General features: G+C 37.4%; 1 pseudogene; it reads right to left on the bottom strand.

The window, feature by feature from the left end:
- LOC102867334 overlaps nucleotides 1-3,492 on the bottom strand; it is a 13,345-nt pseudogene extending 9,853 nt beyond the window's left edge.
- Between the last annotated feature and the right edge of the window lie 2,681 nt (nucleotides 3,493-6,173).

Raw genomic sequence — 6,173 nt, forward strand, 5'->3', positions numbered from 1 at the left:
ACAACCCTGCTCGCTGAAACTGAGGAGGACCTCATGCACTTGCTGCAGAGGGTCAAGGACTGCAGCCTTCAATATGGACTGAGGCTCAAAGTCCAGAAGATAAAAATTCTCACCACTGGACCAATCGGTAGCATCAGGATGGTTGGCGAAGAGATTGAGATTGTTCACAGCTTCAGTTTCCTCGGCTCCACGGTCAACACTCTTGGCACTAGCAGCCAGGAAATCAAAAACGTATTGTGATGGGAAAGTCTGCGGTTAGGGACCTCTATAAAGTACTCAAGAGCAACGGCGTCTCTCTGGAGACTAAGGTGCGCCTGATACAGGCAGTGGTTTTTGCAATCGCTTGTTATGAATCAGAGAGTTGGACAATGACTAGGGAGGACAGAAGGAGAGTGGATGCTTTTGAGCTGTGGTGCTCGAAAAGAGTACTGAAGGTACCATGGACTGCCTAGAAAACAAATAGATTCATCCTAGAGAGGGTTAAACCAGGCTGCTCCTTGGAGGCAAGGATTCTGGGGATTCACCTGACATACTTTGGACATGTTGTAAGGAGAGACAGGTCTTTGGAGAGGAACATCATGCTGGGCAGAGTGGAAGGTCAGCACAGGAGGGGAAGACCCTCTATGAGGTGGATTGATTGAGTGACTGGGGTAATCAGGGTGGATGTGTCAGAGGCAGTGAGATTGGCAGAGGATAGAGCAGGGTTTAGGGCGGTTGTACATAGGGTTGCTATGAGTAGCAAGCAACTGGCCGGCACATAAGAACAACAACAATAAACATTTTTATAGTTTATTTACTTTTCCAGTATAAAACTTAAAAAAATTAACTGGTTAAGTTTATCCTTAAAACTTTACATATTTGATCCAGAATTTTAGTAACTTTCTTTTTTGTCATTTTTATTAATTTTTATTAATCATTATGATCATTTACAGAGATTTGGGGTTTTCATTCATTGATTGTTGCACTGCTTTCTCTACCCTCCTCCCCAGTTTGTTCTTTTTCCCAGCCCCCGAATGTCTGTTTTAATTTTCCAATTGCCACAGTGCTTGTCAAAGCCAGCTCTGATTAATCTCCTTTGTCAGTGTGCCCTTTGCCATTCCCTATCACTCCTCCTTGAGAGAGACTTCACCCTGAGTCATAAGGAAAAGGGATGGCATATTCTCTTAGCTACTTCCTGCTGGAAAGGGATGCTGTGGGTTTCAGGGTGAAGATCTTCTCTCACTACTCTAAAGGACCCCTTTGGCAATAGGAAACACATAGACTATTATGGAGGTTGATTTTGGAATTTAGATGCACTGTTATCAATTGTGCTTAGCTGTGCATGTTTATATCCTTGAAGGTGTAACATGGAAGTGTTGCAGCCTAGAAGACACAAATTTAACTAACAAGTTAAAAGTACATGAGTCAAAAATTGAAAAGCAATAATATTCCAGGTAGAGGCTCTAATAGTGACACCAATCAAGTTACAGAGGGAAGGTAGTTCTTACAATAAAAGGCCTATTGACTAGCACTTGGTCTATTATATTATAAAGGTTAAGAATCACAAGATGTAGAGGTTCAACTATGTCATCTATTGTTCTTAAGTCCTGGAGCAAATTCCATCTACCACTGGGTTGTTTTACAACTCGGAGTCTGCATGGAAGGCAGAGGTGAAGTAAGGAACTGCTTATGAGATTTTCTGTCAATTCCAACAACTAAGAAATAGTGAGAAGAATTAGGACCTCAAAAAGCTTTTAGGACCAGATTGTAGGCTCTTGTGTCCAGGAGAAAATGAATATACTTACCAGTAATGTTAATGCTCACCCACAGCTCTTCTGGGAGGATCTAAATCTAAATCGTTGAAGCGTCCTCCTTTGTTTCCAGCTGGGAGCTGGGGCTAAATAACTTTCAATAGATAGCTGTTTTCATAATGAGCCCATATGTGTCAAAGAATTGAAGACAAAAGCCTTGTGATATAAAATAATTAATATTGCCTCTATAAGTAAAGGTCCAAACTTTGGACATGTTGCAAGGAGGGACCGGTCCTTGGAGAGGGACATCATGCTTGGGAGGGTGGAGGGACAGCTCAGGAGGGGAAGTCCCTCTATGAGGTGGATTGATTCAGTGACTGGGGTAATCGGGATGGGTGTTTCGGAGATGGTGCGATTGGCACAGGACAGAGCAGAGTTTAGGAGTGTTGTGCATAGGGTCGCTATGAGTCGCAAGTGACTCGATGGCACATAACAACAACAACAACAACAAGTAAAGGTCAGATCTCATTATATCGCCACATAGTAATGTAAATCACTTAAAATCTTTTCATTTATCATTTCCCTTCCTTATTCATTTTACCCAAAAGAGAGAGAAAAAAAATTCGCCATCATAGTTTAACTATTTCCCCAACTTTCCATATGCTCCACAAGTTCAATGTTAATTTTGTCATTTTGTTAACAGACAGATGACATTTTTTTTAACTCCAACAATTGTGCTGTGTTCTATATATTTTAAGTGTTTGTATTAGTTTTTACACTCTGTCAAGTTAGTTCTGACTCAGAGATCCTGCCATCTTGACACTATTTTTCTATATTTGAGCTTATTATGGTAGGCATTATGTTAGTCCACCTGCAATTTTTTTTTTCTAAAGATAGATGTCCAGCTAAAGAGAGAAAGATGTTTGATGAGGCGAGTTGCAATTGTAATTATAACAGCGGACTTAAACACGATGGATGTATATGCTGGTGCAAGATGTGAAAAAGTTCAGATTTATTGTTCATTGTGTCACCATGAGTTGTAATCACCTCGATGGTACTTAACAAAAATAACAACAATTTTACTAAGAACGTTTTCTAGGAACTAGTGTCTGCCTGTAAAGAAATCTTAGAACTGAAAAAAGATGAGACATTTTCAAAGGATTCCTAAATAATATTAAAATTATTCATAAATGTCTTTTCTCATAACTCTCCTTAGAGCTGACTTTATCGTCTTATTTCTCAGACTGTATATGATGGGGTTCATGGCTGGAGTTAGAACACTGTAAACGACAGCCAAAAAGAGGTCCAACGTTGTATAAGAGTGAGACATTGGCTTCAAGTGTGCAAAAAAAGCTGTTGAAAGAAATAATGTCACAACTATCAGATGAGGAATACAAGTAGAAAGAGCTTTGGATCTTCCCTCCAAAGTGGAAATCCTTAGGACACTGGAAAAGATGTGGACGTATGAGTAAACAATGGAAGTGAAGCAAACAAGTGAGGCAATTACAGCAATTGCAGTTACTGAAGCCTCACCTATGTTAATCTTGGAATCTGAAATCAAAAGGATCTGTGGAATGTCACAGAAAAAATGGTGAATTTTGTTTGAACTAAAAGTTACAGAAAATGTTGCTGCGGTGTGAATGACTCCATTAATCCCTCCACTGACATAGGAAGCCACCACCATTTGTCCACAGGCTCCTTTGTTCATGATAACCCCATAATGCAGTGGTTGGCAGATGGCCACATAACGGTCATAGGACATGACTGTGAGAACTGCTAGTTCAGCAGATGCAAAAACCATGAAAAAAAACACCTGCAAAACACATCCAAAGAAGGATATTGAGCTCCTGTGTGTCAGTGAGTTAAGAACAAATTTAGGAACTGTGATAGAGATGTAGCAGACATCTATAAATGACAAGTTTTTCAGGAAGTAGTACATGGGAGTATGAAGCTGAAGATCACAAGTAATAAGGATGATTATTAGTCCATTTCCTATCATAGCTGCCAGATAAGGCATTAGAAGCAGCAAACCATATAGTGTTTGCATTTCTGGATCATCAGAAAATCCCAGAAGAAGAAACTCAGTGACTGTTGTGTGATTGACAATATTCTTCATAATATGTTTTCCAAGAGTACCGTCTGCATTTTAAACAAAATATGCGTAAGTTGGGAGGACTAAGATGCCCTTCACTTCAGATTTGCAGAGAAGAATCATATACCAGATTATTTTATCTCTAGTTGTAAAAACAATTTAATGCTTCTTTACACCACATTAATTTCCTACAAATATTAAAACCAAGATAATAAGATTAGTGTGCCATTTATTTGCAGATAAAATAGCAAACATGCTTATTACTTCTATGTAGACATATCTTTGCCCACTTATGTGTATGCAGTTTATGTGTGTGTATGCTACTAAGTGGTGGTGGTTGTTTTTAAGTGCCGTCGAGTTGTGGTACTTTGTAGTTTACTATAACAAGATTGAGTGCCTCATTACAACCATATTTGAGTGAATCTGGACTTATCTCTAGAACATGCTCTCTGGATGGTTTCAGAATTTTCTTTGTAATAAATTTCTTTTTTCAACTTATCTCTTCTCTTTGATACTTTTTTTAAGCAACATGGAAAAACCAGGCTTAGCTTTCCAAAGAATATTAGAAAATCTCAGCAAGAAATTGTGCTGCCATCTCGACAGAACACAATTCAATGCCACCAGCTACTCTGTGGCAGAAGAATGGGCAATATCCTCCCATGTGATTAACTGCCTCTGAAAACCTGCCAAAGGGTCACCAATGGGTCTGTTCCGACTCTATGGCACACAACAACAATAGACGAGATAGATAGATAGATAGATAGATAGATAGATAGATAGATAGATAGATAATAGATAGATAGATGATAGATAGATAGATAGATGATAGATAGATATGAGAGCGAGAGAATTTCTGTATCTTTAGTTTGAAGAATAGTTACTTAAAGAAATTGAATGGAAATTTTTAAAAAAATTATAGATGTTAGATCTAGAAAAATATTCGTACCTTATTTACTAAAACAATTCTCTCTGAATTTCAAAACTATCTGGAATGCTATCATATATATTTCCTTCTATAATAAATAGTAATCTTTATGTAAATTGTTTATATTTATCTCTTGTGTAGAACATTAATTTTACACTATTGTAGAGGTTTTATCAAAGAGGCCTCTGTACATCAGATAAATATACTTCTGGCATAAGTGCTGTCACTGGGAGTCACATTTTGAATATATGTTTTTGTTGTTATGTTCCTTTGAGTTGTCTGCAGCTCATAGCAACCCTATATACAACAGCCCTAAACAGTGCTCTATCCTGTGCCAATCTTATTGTCTCTGACACACCTACCCCCATTACCCCAGTCACTGAATCTATCTTATCAAAGGTTTTCCCCTACTGTGCTGTCCCTCCACATTCTCAAGCATAATGTCCTTCTCTAAGGACTGATCCCATCTTGCAACATGTCCAAAGAATGTCAGATGAAGCTTCAGAATCCTTGTCTCCAAGGAACAACCTGGTCTCACCCTTTCTAGGATGAACTTATGTATTCTCCTAGCAGTCCATGATATATTCAACACTCTTCTCCAACACCTCAGCTCAAAGGCATCAATTCTCCTTCTATCATCCCTAGTTATTGTCCAGCTTTCTGATAGGAAGGTATTTAAAAGTATTTGCAATTTTTTAAAGTCTTAATACATGCTGCTGATTATTTTATGCAATTATAAGTGCAAAAAGTCTTAGGTTTAAAGTTGGCTGACTCTATATTCCCTTAATTTTACACACTAAAAATATTAACTACAAAACATATTGTTAGATGCCGTAGCAATCCTATTAAAAACAGACCTGAACTCTATCCTATCACATTATACTGATTCAATATATCAAAGCTAACATTTACGTATTTAAATGAGTGATGTGATAAAAATTTACTGAATGGTGCCAAATTATACCAGTTTATACAATATATAAAAATGTTTTAAAATCAACCATTTATACTTTAAAAGGAAGATTGCCAAGTATTAATGAAGAACGAGAAATATTTATCCTTTCTCTGGGAACAGAATTATGGAACAAAATTTATTTCATGAGTGTTTAACTTTCACAACTTTTAAAAAATTATCTAAAATCATAGAAGACAAGTTTAGTTTGATTATATTTAAAATTATTGCCATAAAATAGCAAGCATTTTTTGTGAAATGCACAGAAAACAATGAGTTAGTAAATGAGCAAATAAAGCTAGAATTACAGTTATAATTGATTACTAGTACAATGTCCCTATGCACAACAGAACACACGCAGACTAACAGAAAGGGCAAACTAGGTAGAACTATCAAGTATGGAAATACAAAGGAGGAGGAACAGTTGTAAGCAGACCCTAGTGATTGGAACATGGAGTGTGAGAGCCATGAATG

The sequence above is a fragment of the Elephantulus edwardii genome, unplaced genomic scaffold, assembly GCF_000299155.1.
Source record: "Elephantulus edwardii isolate Elephantulus edwardi_28Jun2011 unplaced genomic scaffold, EleEdw1.0 scaffold00133, whole genome shotgun sequence".
NCBI lineage: Eukaryota > Metazoa > Chordata > Mammalia > Macroscelidea > Macroscelididae > Elephantulus > Elephantulus edwardii.